Source organism: Vigna unguiculata, chromosome 4 (assembly GCF_037176805.1).
Source record: "Vigna unguiculata cultivar grain cowpea cultivar isolate G323 ecotype 2 chromosome 4, ASM3717680v1, whole genome shotgun sequence".
NCBI lineage: Eukaryota > Viridiplantae > Streptophyta > Magnoliopsida > Fabales > Fabaceae > Vigna > Vigna unguiculata.
The window spans coordinates 35,129,114-35,148,009 of record NC_140795.1 but is presented as its reverse complement, the minus strand read 5'-3'; the positions used below and the strand labels follow the sequence as shown (position 1 = coordinate 35,148,009).

General features: G+C 35.7%; 1 long non-coding RNA gene across 12 annotated transcripts; it reads right to left on the bottom strand.

Moving 5' to 3' along the window:
- Positions 1–4,810: 4,810 nt before the first annotated feature.
- Positions 4,811–7,715, bottom strand: LOC114182495 (uncharacterized). Of its 12 annotated transcripts, none has more exons than XR_014994468.1 (7): positions 7,553–7,709; positions 7,233–7,358; positions 6,767–6,911; positions 6,323–6,476; positions 6,033–6,102; positions 5,615–5,869; positions 4,811–5,278 (listed from the first exon to the last, which is right to left on the bottom strand). It is a non-coding gene; the product is annotated as an uncharacterized LOC114182495 (long non-coding RNA). The 12 variants fall into 12 exon arrangements; XR_014994467.1 differs by having other exon boundaries at positions 7,233–7,294; XR_014994471.1 differs by having other exon boundaries at positions 6,323–6,462; positions 7,233–7,294.
- Positions 7,716–18,896: the final 11,181 nt, after the last annotated feature.

Below are 18,896 nucleotides of genomic sequence, written 5' to 3'. Positions count from 1 at the left end.
TTTTCCCGGCCACCCTCCTTCACTTCCCTCTTGTATAGAGACCCCACACGCCGGCTCAATACTAAAGCCTTGCTTCCAAACTCGACCATTGTCCTCACAATATGGTCCACATCTATGCCGTCAATAGAATTTACAATGGTATCTAGGAGGGTAATTGAAATATCCTTCCTCATAGATATTTCTGGCAATTCGATCAAACTAGATTCTGGCCCTTTCTCCCCACTGGCCGACCCTGCTCCGCTAGCCAACCCCGTTCCGTGCAAGGTTGCCCTTACTTTCTTCACGTCTTTTCCCTTCCCGTGTCGAGGCGGCAACTCAGCCTTCCTCTTCGTCCCGCCATGCACATGCACCTCCACCACAGACTCCTACAAGTTGGGAACATCAGTCTTCCCAGTTGCCTTGGCCTTAGCCGCCATCCCCTTCCTCAGCGATTGGAAAAGCGCCAAGTTTTTCTTTCCAGATTGCGCCATATGCCCTACAATAATACATTACAACTCGGATCAAAACAACTTAGAATTATTAACACAGTTTAAGTAATAAACAGATACCTTCGATATCTATTATCCGATGCACCGAATTATAAACTCTAACTAGGCCCTTAGTGGGCAACTTATCAACAAACTTCAACAAGATCTCCACCACCTCCTTATCACCAGCCGATAACTCATCCATCCCCATGTTCTTATACCGAGAAGGATTGCCTGTCCAACTAAAAGGGAATTTGGTACTCCCATCTGCGTTCAAAAAATGAGCTTTGCCTCCTTCTTTAACGACAACCTTGAAGTACCCGTCCTTGAAATGCTTAAATGACTGGGAAAATGCATCCAGTCTGCTGATACTGGGGCGACTTATCAAAGATAGCCAAGTAGCCGGCCGGCGGGGTCTGGTGTCGTAAAAATACAAAAAAGCGTAAGGAGTGGGCTCCAAATATAAGGATTGGCACAAGATGCGGAAAGCCTGCAAGTAGGCCCAACTATTCGGATGCAGCTGTGTAGGTGCCACATTCAATGCCCGCAATACGCCCATAGTGAAACCGTCTAACAGTAACCGCACATGAAGTTGAGAAAAATGGCACATATACATGTAGAAAAACTTCTCGGTAGCACCCTCCTGTCCATGACATACCCGGTCGATAGCACTAACTCTCTCCAGGAAAACGATGTCCCCACTGACACCCTTAGAGATGATAGGTGTGCAGTTTAACCAGGAGTTCAGTAGACGAGACCACCGGAACAAAGATGATTGATTGCGGACGTCGGCAGTCGCCCACCCATAGCCGCCTTTTGCCGGCCAGTTGCTTTCTGCCAACTCTTCAGGGGGATCTTCTCGAACCTCCCTCACCGTCTCCATTGGAATCCCACTTGTCATGCCCCCAGAACTTGTACCCTCTTTGTCAAATTGTCTATCCCTACTTCTCTTTGACTCCGTACTCTCACTACTACTAGACGTAGATAACGATATACTATCGCTACTAGACATACCTGTTTTCGTGTTTACGGGGAGATGTCGGCTGAATTTGGGAACTAGTCGGATAGTATGATGCGCACAAGAACTCTGAATTCAAAACTCTCGCAAATGAACCAAGTAACCCCTCACCCGTTTTGAAACCTATATTTATAGTCTAGGATCCCAAACGACGAAAACCCCTTCCCGCCAAAGCAATACCCCAGACCAATCGACACCATCATTGCGAAAGATATAACTTTTAAAAACGACGGCGCCAAAACTTCTTGATTTGACCCCTGACACCCCTTCACCTACCTTCAAACGGTTACCACTTTTTAGCCTTAACAATGTTCATCACACTTAAAGGCTGGGGGACTGGTGTATCACACCTAGCCGGTTCCGCTAGCATACCAACACATATCACCCTTGACTGACAACTCATATCGGACAAGGCTGGGGGACTGGTGTACCACACCTAGCCAAACTCGACCAAATAAGTAAACAATGCATATATCAAGGCAGCCAAGTATTCAACCTAACTTGTACCGGTTTTAACCTATACATCTAGAAGAATAACCTACACCTCATGTAACCAATATAAGCCATCAAGGTAGGTAGCCAGTCCAGGCCGGCTACTCCAGCAGACCCGATAAGATTAAAGTCCAGGCTGACAACTCCAATAAACTTAGTGAAAATAGAAGCCCCCGCGTTCAATAGGTCTTAAGGGCCTGGGTTAGGGCCCAGGCCCACTCATGGCCCAAGTAAGAGCCCAAGTCAAGGCCCGACCCATGAGGTAATCAGACATCATTAATGCTCTATAAATACGCGTGGACCCTAATAATTAAAGGTACGCATTCATTAATCACTGATTTGACCTTTTGAGAGCTTTAACTTACTTGAGCTTCGGAGACTCTTCTGCAGGTAACCCTCCTAGGTTCAAGCTGACATGTATCAACCGGGAAGAGGCCAACTGAGGAGATAGCGGACTACATGGTAAGGTGACGCTTGTGCCTAACTCATCTTATTTGTTCTTTTGCAGGAACAGGAGAATTTCTTTATGGTTGAGATTACCTTTGAACTCTCAATAGGAAATTATTTTGAAGAAATATATAATTTCCTCAAACTTGAGATTTTTATGGAAATTAACAAGTTATTTATTATATTTTGATATCAGACATCTAATGTTGATGTTAGTTAAATGATTATTGGGTATGACTAAATTCTTGTGGGATTAATGATTAATCAAGAAAAATCCATCAACTCTTGGTAATGAGTTTGAGTCAATATAAATAAAGACCTTGTCCAAGGTATTATGAATGAGTTTCTTAAGTCATTCATCATGTGTTAATTTATTAAACTTTGATAGTTATACCATATCCTAGAATTAACATAGAGATGTAAATATGTAAGAAAATATTATATTAATCTTCTGGTGGTTCTAAAGTAAAAATACTTCATACTATTAAGCCGTTAAGGCGTGTTGTTAGATGTCAACCTTAATTAATAAATTAGTGAGTTCATTTATTGCCAGATTTTATAATCAACATAATGGATCACAGACTAATGAATGTTCTGGTTTTCTCTAGAGGAAAAAAATATTATTGATTAAATTAAAAGGTTTAATTTTAATTAATTAATATTTTTTTTAAGTGGAATATTATTGTATTTTTTGTTAGCACCAAATATATAATTAATAAAAGTTTAATTAAGTAACACTTAATTAAAAAATTGATAAATCAAAATTTAAATATGATTTAATAAAATTTATTTTGTTACTGGAATGGAAATAAAAATTGGATTTAGTTTTTATTTGATAGAAACAAAAGGAAGATATAGCCAGAGTGGTTTTCTATAAGATAAATTAAAACCAACCTTAAAAGACACATTAATTAAGTGAGACTTATTTTTAGAAATGCCAAGTTTTTTTCAAAATGAAGCTCTCTCTTGAATTGCAATTTAGTTCCCAATAAATCCATTAGAACAACATTATGAGATATCCAAAAACATTCTACAAGTTTATTTAATAATTTATTTAATACACACAAATAAAAAGGTTAAAAAGTAATTAAATAATTAAATAATTATATTTTAATGTTGCTAAAAATTTAAATATAATTAAACTAAAAAAATTTAAATTATCAGAAAATCTATGTGTTAAACATATAATAAATTTTAAAAAAAATATATATGAATGTGAGACTTTATTGAATTGAAAAATATTGCATAGTAATTTTAAAAAGTATTTTTATTTTTTGTAAAATCTGTTATATGAATTATATTATTATATTTAATATAGTTAATTATTTTAATTTGTAATGATTTATTATTAATTATATCTTAAACGATGGATGTAGGTGTAGAACACGAGAGTGGTATTTGTCAAACATAACCATCAAATAATAATATAATATTCATTGAACTGGAAATTTATGAAAGTTTAAGTTTCGGAAACTTTTTCATTTGATTCCTAATGTTACGATGAATTGCACGTTAGCAACAGCTTTTTTTTTTTATAATATTATTAGTAATGGTGATTAATTTAATTAGGAGAATGATACATAAATTAGATTTATATATATTTCATTGTAACTAATTATACGATTATACAAGTATTTAATCTATATGATATAGATATTAATAAATTTATATGATGAAATTAAGTGTTTTAGAAATACTAATTTATTTTTGTATAGTTTCAAAATATTTTGCATCAGATATATTTTATTTAAAACATCTTAATTATTAATTTTAAGAGAGGACCTGATTAATAGGGAACTTGTAATTAAAAGGATTAACACTAATTACCTAGACAATCTAGCACTACAAAAAAATAGATATTTGTGACGGTTAAAATTACAAGTTTTAACGGTTAAAAACTGCCACAAATGAAATTTCTGACAGTTTTAAAAATCGTCAAAATTACGCATGTCAAAAACAGTTTTTGACAAGAAAATTTTAATAGATGGTATTGTTGTAAAAAAAAACAGCGGTTAAAAACCGCTACAAAATTTACTTTTATTTTATGATATTTCATCATATTTTATCGGTTAAAAACCGCCACAAAATATTTTATTTTTTAACGGTTAAAAACCGCCACAAAATACATTATTTTTTACGATTAAAAATTGTCAAAAATTATTTGAATATTTTTAAAAAAATTTAAAATTCCAAAAAATATTTATTAATTATTAGACTAACTTTATAATTCACTTTTTTTTCTTTTCTATAGCATTATTAGACAAAATCAAGCTTTAATTAGTTATCTCAAAAATTTGTACCCCTAATATATAATAATTTTAGGATTATATAAATAATGCATAAATAATCCAATTATGACAGTGACAAATTTAACATGGCTCTAACATTGTGTTTCAAGATAAAACTAAATCAGTAAGAATTTGTTTGTGACACAAATGTATACATGAGTACACTGTATAAATGTATATAATCAACATAATTAGCTCCCTTATTCAAACTCCAACTACAAACACAATTTAAATAGTTAACCAACTTATTTGAGCACTAGGTTCCCCTCTGTCGTTCTAAAACAAAAGCCACACACGACCAATTGTTATCACCAAAATATGTCACCGCAGAACATTGAACATCTTCTTCCTCATTCCATTCACTATTTAGCATGGAATGATTTAAGCCTTTTTGGAATAGTGACAATCATTGAAATGGAGTCCTGCTTGATTTGTGCTTAATGATGAAGCAATATTCAGTTCCTTATCACATATTTTGGACAATAAGTAAAAGGGACTTGTCCTCTTCCTTAGTCCATGCACCTTATGCACCTTGGTTGACTAAAGGATCTTCATAATTCAACCACCTATGGTTGCAAACCATTAAAATAGTGAATCAAAAGTATGTAATCCAACCATTCATACATAAACACTATTCTATGGTCTACATAACAGATATTTATTAGAAACACTTCCATCATCTCTAGCATACAAAGAAAAGTACATAAAAGATTAAAGTGTATTCTCTTTCATTCAAAAGCATAACAAAAGTAATATATATTGTGGAAAATGATAAACTTCAGAAAATGGTTTACCTATAATTTCCTAATTGCATAAACATGTTTACAACACTTCCTGCAATATTTTCTTAATTTTCAGAAACATAACATCAAACAACATATGTTTAGTATTAGTATACTTACAAAATGGCAAGAGCTTGCTTTAAACGAATGACTTTCAGAATCTTATCGGTTAGTCTATTTCCTTGAAGTGACTTGGGAAGAAAAGTCACAATGATTCATGCATTGTATACAATTCAAGGATACAAGATGACAAAAATAAATCTATTGATATGCCTTGTAGTGAGATCTGAAACTCATGTTGACTTTCTTTGCTACTTCCACAAGCTCTATTGATATGCCTTGCCCATTCAAAGAATTTCCAACCACCACCACAATCTGTTACATGAAAAAATGTCTCTGTTAAGTTTAAGACTTATAAAATATGAAAGTTCAAGAATATTTATCACTTTTAAGCTAATGCACATGGGCATGTTTCAGTATGCAAAGTTCATGCTCTGATCAAATTACTGAAAATAAAGAGATTACATAAGGCACATACCTCATTATTGAATGGTTCTGGAGTCCTGTATATGTGACTATGCATTTGTTTTCTTTTCCATGTATCCATTCTTGAGCATTAGATAGACAAAAACAAAGAAAAATTATGATTAAGCTTAGCATTATATGAACATAATCTAATATTTTCTTTGGTATGAAATAAATGAATGACTAGATACATGGTGTTAGAGATAAATAGATACAGGGTGTTATTAGATATAATACAGGGTATTAGAGATAAATAGATATAGGGTGTTAGAGATAAATAGATTCATAGATATTGTTATGCACCTTTAGAAAAGGCTTTCTCCCTAAATGGTCCTCTTCTTCCACATTTGCCTGATAAAGCCACTGCCCTCCAACATCATGATTCTTCTCCAACACAACCACCCTGTAACCCTCTTTTCTCAACTCCCTGGCTGTCACTAGCCCTGATGGTCCAACTCTAATCAAAACCATATCACTATTAATAGATAAATTAAACACCATCATCATACATAAATCACTCATACATGTATAATATAAATGGATTCCTTAGTCCTTGTCTTATCTTACTAAGATTCTACCTCAAAGTTTAGACGGAATAAAGTGCATAAAATTCAATAACGAAGTACTTCCCACCATCTAAATGAATTTTGTAAATCAAATTTTGAGTTCAAGAATAAAAGAACCATTAAAACATACAATGTATACAAGTATTCAATCTGGAAAAGGGTCTATTAAGACAAGACTCACATCTGCTCTCATAGTTTGCACTTGAGAGACAAATCCACATGCTCTGGGTGCACATTATCCTTGTTTTATATCTTGTTGCCCTTAAATTATAATGTAAGTTGTATACGTCAACTAATAGGCACTAAGGTAAACCATGATCATTAAACTGCAATATAAAGAGCTTCACGTTATATATTTATGCTTAAATTAAATCAATGACAGTTGTATTATGAGATCAAACGAGAAAATCATAATACATAATGGAGTAAAAAAAACAAACATTGAGACTCTATTTGACCAAGTTCACACTATCCAGTAGCATTCTCTTCTACATTATACATTTATTTTTCAGTAAGCTTAACTAGCATCATAAGACTGCGTGTTCTTTGAAAATATGTAGAAACAACACAAATGGCCCCAAAATACACATTATACACACAATAATACATCGATCCAATATAGGTTGTAGTTGGATTTGACAACTTACTTGTGATCTGACAAAATTTAAGGTCTAGGTGTAGCGTATGGCGACGCACGGTGCATTTCTCACTACAAATCCATACTTAGCCTTGATTAGGGTTTCAGTAGCAAAATTTCTCACCGTAAACCCATGCTTATTCGTGATTAGATTTTTTGTTTCAAAATAAAAAAAAATCAATAGAATTGAAAGTTACAACAATGACACTAAATAAAAAAAAGAAAATTACTACTGTTTTACGAAGACAATAACAAATAGGTCACGTTGCTTCAGAGGAAGATGAGAAATCTCACATGAAATTTGAAAGAAAAAATAACAGTATCACATACCTCTTTGTATGGTTGTAGAAATTTCAGAAGCTTCTGAAAATTTTAGACAACAAATTGAATAAACATGCGAGAGGCCATTACTTATGAGCTCAAGATGTAAAACCAGGCAAGGAGACGAAGAAGACGATACACAAGACAAAGAACCGATCGTGAAATATTCAAATTACATTTAAAAAAAAAGTTAAAAATATTTAAATGATATAAATTTGTTGCGGTTAGAATAAAATAACAGAAATAACATTCTTTTTTAGCGGTTTAGTATAACCTCAAAAAAAACATGCTAATAAAAATTAATTTTTTTTTTAGTGTAGGAAATGTAGAGATTAAATAAATTATATCTGTAGGAGCTACTTGACAAACATGACACTACTTGTTATTATTGTTTATTATTTTGAATAATATTGTATTTGATACATTTCTCTTAAAATGAATATGAGAAATGATTTTACAGTGTTTATTCATATATATTTTAAGATATTTATATTATATTTTTACTTAATGAAATATTGATTTCTTTAAAATTGCTATTATACTAGGTGGGAGTATTTTTCATATGTCATATTGTTATATTTATTTTTATTAGACATTTTGATATGTCTATTTTGTTGTTGTGTTCGCTACTCACTGATGTTAAATTGGTTAGAAACATCTTTCTCGAATAGTATCAAATTTGAGAATTGTTCTCATGTAAAAGAAGATGATGTTGCCAAAGTGAGGTTAAGTGTTTCTTGTGTAAGGAGAAAGGACATTGGTAGAGGAATTGCTATAAATATCCTTTTTTCTTAAAGAAAAAAAAGGTGATACATTCATGAAAAATGTTTGCATGATTTCCCTCATTTTCCTGATCCTTCTATCGTTCTATATGAGTATTAGATAGTGGTAGTAACTTTAACATATGCAATTTGTTAATTAGTGTGCTATGTTAATTATGTTTTATTTTACATATATATTATATATATTGTGAATGCGGAAACATGATTTAACATTATATATGTGCATGATTTGGCATGAAACATATATTAGTTTGATGGTTGTGTTGGAAGGATGTGAGTTTGAACCTTGGTTAGCGTGAGTAGACTCTCTTTATCTTTTAGTACTTTTGCTAGGTGTTTAGTATTTTTGCTAGTGGTGTTAAATCCAGAAACTTTGGAAATTCGCTGAGAAACCAGAAGGGTAGAGTAGTGGCGTGCAGTAAAAACACAATTAAATGGCCATTAACTCTCAATTTCATTATTTTGGTTTTATTAATATTTTTTTTATTTAATTTGGGCTGAAATGAGAGAAAGGAGTCTAAGGGAGAAAAGGAATAGCCAATTAATTGTGGCAACAGAGAGAATACGGGAGATTAGTAGAAATTCTGGTGCTAGAGAGCGGGGACTGAGTGCTGGAATAGAATCTTAGCATGGGAGTAAAGGTTAAGGCTTGTTGGGGCAAATGAGATCACCAGGATTGCAACTGGAACTAGGAATCCAGGTAAGAGGGAGTTGTTTTACGTGCTTGTGTGTTTGAATGTAAAAATGTCATGGATTGCTATTTCCTGGATGCCTAATTTTCTCTTCATCTATGCTGATTTTCGTAGTTTCTAGGTTTCTGCCCAGAAACTGCCTGGCGGTTATGAAGGCCCGTCAGGCAACTCAACTCATTTTTGTTGGCATAAGCAAGCTTGAAGCAAAGATTTGATAAAGCCAAGTGCATGAAGATCACATGTGTTTGATGAAGATTAATGGAGATCCACTTGAAGATTATGTTTTTAATGTATTAAATATTGAAATAATGTGTTTAGTGTAATTATTAGATGTTGGTAGGCTATATGACATAGGTCAGATGTCTTTTTAGTCTTGGTGTGTCCCTTTTAATCTGTTAAAATGGGTTTTAACAGGTTTAAAGACTTGTAGTATATAGTTTCTGGTATGAATGTATTCAATCAATTGAATTATTTTTCAATCGAATGATTTCACTTAAGTCAAGTGAACTCAACTGGCTGTATAAAAAATTCAACCGACTAATTTCACTTAAACTACACTATATATGTTGTGTTTTCGAGAGCAGAGCTAAGTTTATGAGTTTTAGAGCGTGAAAACTTGTCATTCATCACTGGAAAAGTCTTTCTTTCTCTGCAATACACAACTACAACGTGTAGATTGAAGATCTTGTTGATCTTGGAGGCATTTTGGCTTAGGATTAACTTGAAGAACACATGTATTATTGGCTAGGGAGAGTCACCATCAAGTTTGGTTGTTCTTGTGCCTATTGTTGTTTGCCTGATGTGAGTTCAAGTTTGTAAGTGTGATTTTTACAGGGTGTTGGTTTAGATTTTTGTGAGAGTAAAAAAATCTTGTGATTTTCTTTGTTTAAAAGTGTAATCTTGGTGTGTGATTTGTAAAACTTTTGAATATAGTGGAAACCAGCCTCAGGTTGTCCTAGTAAACTGGATGTAGCTCTATGATTGAGTGAACCAGTATAAAACAACTGTGCAATTTCCCGCGTTTTTGGGAAATGATGTTTTATTTAAATGTCGAGTTTTTTTTTATATTTTCTTTATTTATTATTTAAAATCTGTAATATCCTGACGGGATGTTACACACTCTTTATTGTGCTTTAATGTGTTCTTGTGTAATCTGAGGGTGTATGTTAAAGTCTTGTATGTTAAAGTTTGTTGTTTAAACTAAATCTACATTCTGCATAAATTCCTAGGATTTTAGCCGATTGATTTAAAATTTTAATCGACTGTTTCATAGCTAAAAAACAAACTAATCTGCTGTTTTACTTTTTGACCGATTAAAAGTATATTGTTCTACAGCTTTTGCATTCGAATTTTACAATCTATTTGATTCAATTGAAAGGGGTTTTATGCTTTTGAAAAAGTTTTAAACAACCAATTCAACCCCTCATTCTTGGCTTAAATCACCATTTCAAACATACAATTGGTATCTAGTGCAAGATTCTTGAAAGTTATTCAAGTTTGATAAAAAAATCTTTTGAAATGGCTGAAAATAATCTCCCTTTTGTTGAAGGTGGTTCTATTCATAGGCCACCGATGTCTAGTGGCAGAAACTATCAATTTTAGAAAATAAGAATGCAAATTTTCATTGAATCAATAGACAAAGGGATTTGAGATGCAATTGTTAATGGACCATACACTCCTAAATGTCTTGTTGGAAATAAGCAGGTGGACAAGCCTTGGACTGAATGGACGGATGAAGAAAGGAGAAGAGCTCAATGTGATTGCAATGCAAAGAATATCATCACTTCATCTTTGAATATGGATGAATTTTTTAGGGTCTCCCAATGTAAGAGTGCAAAGGAAATGTGGGATGTACTAGAAATCACACATGAGGGGACGAATGAAGTGAAGAGAGCAAGGAAGCATGCCTTGATTAAAGAGTATGAGCTTTTCAAGATGCAAAAAGGAGAGTCCATAGCCGATGTTCAAAAGAGGTTGACTCACATTGTCAACCATCTCATAGGTCTAGGCAAAGAATTTGACAAAGAGGAGCTAAACATCAAAGTGCTAAAGTGTCTTGATAGAAGTTGGCAATAAAAGGTGATTGTCATTCTGAATCTAAGGATTTATCCATCATCACCACAGCTGCACTGTTTGGCAAATTAAGAGAGAATGAAAATGAAATGCAAAAGCTAAGTGAGCTTGAGTCAAGTGAGAAAAAGGTGAAAACCATAGCCTTGAAGGCTAGCTCCAAGAAGAGTGATGAAATCGAGGAAGAGGTAGTTGAATCAAGTGATAATGAGAGCTTGAATCTACTAGTCAAGAGGTCTGGGAAGTATCTCAAGAGGAAAGAAAACAAAGGTAATCAAAGGAAGTACATTTCTAAACAAAATGATTCAAGTAATACTTCAAAATTCTCATGTTATAATTGTGGAAAGCAAGGACATATCAAGATTGAATGTCCTAACATTAACAAAGAGAAGAGAAGTTTGGTGATAGGAAAAAGGAGAAAAAGGCCAAGGAAAGACGTGCCTGTAACATCCCGTCAAGATATTACTAATTTAAATAAATAAAACTATTAAAATTATAAAGCTGCCGCATTTATGAATAAACCTCATTTCCCAAAAATGCGGGAAATTTAAATTTTATTAACTTCCGAGAATAAAAGCAAAATTCATAGTTCATAAAACTGCAATAACATAATAAAACCTCTCATAAGAGTTTACAAAATAGTCCAACTCAAAATAATACAAAAATGTATAAAACTCCCAAGCATTTCCCACGCTCTGTGATTAAGCCTCACCGGCTCCACCTGCATCAACATTATCTGCTCACTGTACCGCGTACACGATCATCGCCAAACACAAGCAGATAGGGTGAGCTTATGAAAACAACATACATCATAACAATAATCAAATAACCAGTTATACAGCTGTAAACTCTACAAAAATCAAGATACCATAGCTTACTCAATTCTCTAACGCCTGGCCACAACCAGACCATTTGTGTTCTACCTCTTGTAGTGATTACCCCAAGATAATTTGCTGCCAAACCTATCAGCCACAACCGACAGAGCACGTGCGGGAACCAATGCCACAGATCACACACCGTAATGCCAGGTGGAGTTCCCAATTACGAACATAGTCTGTAATGGCCACAACCAGCACACTCACACCGGCAACACTCGCCAACCCGAGCTCAACTCAAGGGTGCCTCGTGTTCATCTGCCATCCCGAGCTCAACTCGAGGGATGCCATTCCGAGCTCAACTCGAGGAATGTACGTGTTTAACCCCTATCCCGAACTCAACTCAAGGGATATGTTCCGAGCTCAACTCAAGGATCCCAGCAATCTTACCTTTGAGGCATCACCAGAAGCCTTGTAGATCACCCTACAAAGTCCAATGCTTAGGACTTACAGCAGCCAAATCGCCTAGCGGGGGACACATACCACTAGGCGCTACAACTTCTAGACCGCCTGGCGGGGGACACGTACCGCTAAGCACCAAGCGCCTCTAAACACGCAAATACGGCAGTCACCGCCTGGCGATTCAGCCCCCCACCGCCAGGCGCCCAAGGCTCTAGGACCCCATTGTTTCAGCAACAACCACCCAGCGGACCCACCTTCACCGCCAGGCGGACGTTACACTAAATCTCACTATTTCTATTGCCATCGCCTGGCGAAATCCTATCCCTTCGCCAGGCGCCTCCTGCACCATTAACCCACTGGTTTCTCACTGTCGCCTGACGGACCTAGTCTTGCCGCCAGGTGCCGTATCAGTACCTGGGCTGTACTAGTTTTTGGTCAGATATTCTTTGTACCTTACTCTCATACCCACTCTCAATCCATTATGCTCTTAACTCAATGCAACATATTGTATATTGTATGGACATATACCATTTTTCCCTTCTACCACAACTCCACACGAAATAATTCGACTTCAAGAGACTTCCCAAATTGTTGGGGTTCATCCATGTTCTTCCAAACCAATACCTATATATGTTGTTTATTAAGGTCCTGACAGTATTGGAATATTTTATGAGCTAACATGATTTCCATATTTCAAATTACCATTCTCTCACTACTTTATACACCCAATATTCAGTTTATAGATAGATTGTAGTAACCTGACAGCCTCTGGGGCCCGAGGAGGGGTAGCCAGGGATGTTACACTCTTTGTAGGTACAGTTTCCAGCTTGCCAAACCCTTCTCTTTACCTCACTATGGCCTTTTAAAGGTGTCCGAAAAGCTAGGTGATAATATAAAACGAACCTAAACTTAATTGTGATGCTAATTGCCATTCATGGACCCCTTTATGATCCGTTTTCAGCCTCCCCTCCCTCTCTTGGCTGCCATTTCTCTAGGGTTTACGTTAACCTTTCACCTTCATGCCAAAACCAAAAGTGACTAAAAAAATGTTCAATTTGAGTTCACCAACATTTGAACCACCCACCCTGCCAAAGCTAAATCAACACCAGACCACTAAGCCAATTCATATTTCATGTTAACAATCATAATTCAATTATCATATTATTTCCCAACATGATTATGTTATATTAAAATAACAACGAATAATAACACAAAATAGCATACATAGGACTCAAACCCAAGTCCTTTCACACAATCAAAGTGCTCTCAACCACATGAGCTAATACTTTTCCACGTCATTCCACTCATAATTTAATGTCATAATTAATTCTCCTACCCGCATTTATTAATTAATTAATTATTTAATTAATTAAATTTCACGGGTCTTACAATGCCTACATAGCTTGGGAGGACAATGATGATTCAACAAGTACTTCATCTCAAGAAGGAAGTGAGGAAGCAAATTTATGCCTCATGGCCGAATTTGAATCATCCTCATCAAGCCAAGTGAGTTCCTTGTCATCCAAAGATTAAAATGACTATTATCAATTGTTGCATGACTTTAAAGAGTTGCATAGTCAGGCTAACAAAATTGTTATCATGAACAATCGGCTAAAAAGACTATATAGTTGGCTAGAAAATAGTGTTAGCCAACTGGAATCAGAAATAGCCGACTTAAAATTTGCTTTTGATAATATTTACTTTTGATGGTAATTTGATGAATTGGGGGATATGTACATGAGGGTTCAATATGGGTTTGGAAAATGAATGCCAATTGTGAGTGCAGAAGTCAAATTTGATCCTTTTGGTGATTTTATGAATTAATTGAATGCGTATACATGCTGGATGTAAAATTGATTGTGAATTATATGATTGAATTGAATTTTGGGAGGTTTAGGGTTCAAAGCAAGTGAAGGAAACTCTGGAATTTCCAAAATTATGACGTGTTGTCAAGCGATGAGTGGGATACAACATCCTGTTTTGGGTTTGTTGTGGGGAAAAATGAAATAAGGATTGTAAGATCCGCAGAATTTAATTAATTAAATAAATAATTAATTAATAAATGCGAGTAGGTAATGTATTTATGACATTAAATTCTGATAGGTATGACGTGGAAAAGTACTAGTTCAAGTGGTTGAGAGTACTTTGTTTGTGTGAAAGGACTTAGGTCCAAGTCCTATGTGTGTCAAATTGTGTGTTATTTAATTATTATTGTTTTAATACTATGTTGGAGCATGTTTCGTATGATATAATACTTGATTTGTGTGTATTAGCAAGAAACATGAGTTGGCCTGATGGTTTAGTATTGATTTTGCTTTGGCATGGTTGTGGGTTCGAACCTTGGTGGACTCAAATTTAACCTCCTTTTTGCTAAAAATTTAGTGTGGCCTGAATATGAAAGGGTAGAGATAGAAGGAGCAACCAAGGGGCTGAAAAATTTCGTTTTTACCATCAACCATATTAAGGGACTCTTTAAAAGGCAAAAGGCAAATTTTGAGAAGGAATGAGGGTTTTAGAGGCTGTTTTCTGAGAAGCTTAGAAGGAGTGCGAAAATTGAGAGTGAAAAGTGAGGTTTGGGGCATTTGGGAACTGTTTGAGGGGAGAAGCTAAGAGAGGGCATTGGTGTTCCAAGAAAGGTCCCCAAATTCAAGTTTTAAGCAAGGAAATTTCAGGTTAGGTGAGCTGAACCCAAAATTGTATATTTGGTCATATTGCATGATTGTGATACTGTTTTGCCATGAATTTCGTGTTCTACATGAAGGGAATTTGGGGTTTGGGTATTTGAGCATTGTTCTATTGGCATTATTACCTAAATGTGTGATTATGATGGAATTTTTGTACTGAGTATGCGGCTTTTGTGCACATGTGGGTGCTGGGGGTCTGAAATGTATCTAAATTATGTTCATATGGTTGATGAAATTGATTAAACTGTTTTGGTATGAAGTAAGGTGTTGAATGGGCCATTGATTCTGGTGTGCGTGCGTAAACAGATTTGGGGTCTACATTTCTCGCTCAAGCGAGCCAGGCTCACCTAGGCGAGATTAACAGAGACGAAAATCATGTTGTTATGCGAGCATCTCGCTCAGGCGAGGGAATCTGGTTTTGAGCGACTGGCCATCTCGCTTAGGCGAGTGTGCCTCGCTCAAGCGAGAATTTGAGTATGTTGCAGGGTGTTTTTGGAGGCATCTCGCTCAGACGAGAGCCCCTCGCGTAAGCGAGATTAAGAGGGATGGTTGCGTTGTTTTGTTGAACTCGTCGCCTAGACGAGGTATTTTTAATCCTGGGCGAGCGAGGGTCTCGTCCAAGCGAGAATGAGCTCGCTTAAGCGAGACTTCGTGGGCTGTAGAGGGTCTAGAGGCTCGCTCAAGCTAGTGGGTCTAGTTTAAGCGAGATAAGCTAGAGTGGTTGAACAACGATTTTAGCTTAATCAATCGAGAGTGTTGTTATGCGTACAAGGAAGGTGTTATTGTTGTATTAAAGGGATGAGATGGAAATATGAGGCGTGGTCTACCAGACTTCTAAGATACCTCAATGGTGGGCTTGCTGGTGTTCCATGGGTTGTGGCCTAGAACGTATCCTTGAGTTGTGGCTCGGGATAGGGGTTAAGCACGCGGCATTCTATGGGTTGTGGCCTGGAATGACTTCCCTTGATTTGTGGCTCGGGATAGCGGATGAACACGAGGAACTCTTGAATTGTGGCTCGATTTGGCGAGTGTTGCCGGTGTGAGTGTGCTGGTTGTGGCCAGTACGGATGGGTCCAGATGGATTGCCCTCCTCAGTGATTTGCTGACGAGTTTGGTCCTGGGACGTTACAGACTATGTTTGTATTTGGGAACTCCACCTGGCGTTACGGTGTGTGATTCGTAGCATGGTTTCCACACGTGTTCTATCGGTTGTGGCTGATAGGTGTGGCAGCAAAGCGCCTTGAGATACTTAATAGAAGATGTAGAATACTGCTAGCATGGTTGTGGCCATGTGGAAGAGCTGGAACGAGTCTCCTTGATGTACACTGATATTACATGGTTGTGGCCATGTGGAAGGAAGGGAACAAGTCTTCCGTGATGTGCATTGATATACATGGTTGTGGCCATGTGATAGAGAAGGAGGAGGTTCCTTGGGGGTGAAATGATATCATACATGGTTGTGGCCATGCGGGATAAAAGAAGAGATTTTAATTTGATGTATTTTATTATATATATATATATATATATATATATATGTTTGGTGTATATTTATGTGTTATCTTTTTAGCTCACCCTATCTACTTGTGTTTGGCGATGATCATGTACGCGGTACATGTGAGCAGATGATATTGCAAGTGGAGCTAGTGATGCTTAGGCTCGGAGCGTGGGCTAGATTGGGAGTTTTGATGATTTGTGTTTTGAATAATAATGTGTAAACCCCATGGGTATTTATTATAAATTGTGTTTATAAATTATGGAATATTGGACTTTTCATAGTTTAATAAAGATTTAAATTTCCCATGTTTTTGGGAAATGAGGTATTATTAAATGCAATGTAATTATTTATTTGCTTTATTTTACTAAAATTCGTAATATCCTAACGGGATGTTACAAGGATTGTGTGAACTATGCTAGTACCTGAAAATAACATTGATGAATGTGAACAAATTCTTAAAGGGGTGTGAATGATATTTGAGATTAGGGATAAACTATATTAAAATTTAAATTGGTTTGAGTAGTGGAAAGGAAGGAGTCGATTGGGTACTGTTGATATCAGTAGATTGCTTGCATGTTTTAAAAGTCTAGAAACTGGTTGTTTGGGAGTATTTCACTTATATATATGATCTAATAACCTAATCAAATAATTATTAAGGTTCACCTAGGTATGTGCTAGTTGTCATTGAGCTGTATGAATCTTGAAATGGGATGTGGTGCATTAGGATGTAAGTGTATCATAGGTATTGTGATGTTTGTGTGATTGTATGCATGATTGAACTACTGGTCCTAAGTGCACATGCTCCATGTACATGCTTGACTACTTTTAAGTGATGTCAAATCTCCAAGTCTAAATGCATGAATGCTTAATTTGATTGATGGTTAGAAATTGTGATGATGCAATTTGAGGTATGTTGAGTTGTGATAATGTGTAAGTGGCATTTTGGATGTGTAATTATGATGCTTGATGTCTTAGAACCCATTATGTTGTGCCTAAACCAATAAAATCTGTTTTACTATTGTAGCGCCTGGCGGCGGGTATGTTTCTGCCAGACGATAGACACAAACTGAGAGGTCACTAGTGCGCTTGGTGTCTGGCGACATGGGGGTACCGCTAGGCGGTCTAGAGCATAATTTCACCTTGCACCGCTTAGGCAGTGCCAAACGGTAGTGTAGGGACATGGGTTCTTTGTAGAGGGTTTTGCATGGATGAACTTGCTATTTTTGTCTGGGATATGCTTGATTAAATTACGAGCAGGGAGGTTCGTATGTTTTGTGCTCACACTAGAGGCTGCTATGAGCGGGGAGGTTCATAGTAGGTGTTCACGCAAGTTAGACTATGAACGGGGAGATTCGTAAAGTTGGACTATAGACGAGGAGGTCTGTATAGTTGGATCACGAGCTAGTAGGTTCGTGGAAGCATGATAATCCCCAAAGACCAAAGTTGTGTGTCAATCCTTCTCATATAGGGTGTGGGATTGGGGTGAAATGGTATAAATGAGTCTATGAATAAGAAAGGGCTAAGATACTTTGGTTGAGTGTTTGGCAATGATCGTGTGACTTGTCACACAGGAGCATATGTGAATCCAGTGACGACGTTGATGCTTAGAGGCGAAGTGGGGCTAATTATGGGGATTTACTTCATGTCTTAGTTACAAACATTTTGTAATAAGCCTTTATATGATTTTTTTGAATTGTGGATTTGTAATAAGGTCGATGAAGTGTATTTGAATTTCCCGCGATGTAAGTTTTAAATTTTTCCCACGCTTGGGAATTATATATATTATTTAAATTCCAATAAAAATTGTTTCATCAAGTAATATCCGCCTAGGGTGTTACAATAAGCGTTTGGGACACATTTCCAAAGAAAGAATGTAAAGATTAGTAAAGAATGAAATTCTTCCGGATTTGAATTTTACTTATATGAATGTGTGTGTGGATTTTATTAAAGGCAAATAAAGAAAACATACAAAGAAATGAGCCACAAGAAGCACTCAACTTCTTGAAATCATACACACTGATACATAAGTTGTAATTAAGCTTAATTACTAATTTGGTCTCAAATTGGAGAGGACAAAATTTGACCGTTTTAAAAAGAAGGAAGGTTAAATAGAATAAAAATGATAAGCAGACTAAATTGATCCTTTTTAAAAAATTGGAGGATTAAATTGAACCCAAAAATAATAAAGGGACCAAAATGAAAAAAAAAACAAATTAGTGGACTAAATCAATAATTAATCCTAAATAATATTATCATAAATTGAATTGAATTTTTTTGAAAGTTTCAGTAGTGTTTTTTTATAATATTATTATTAATGGTGATTAATTTAATTAGGAAATTGATATATAAATTC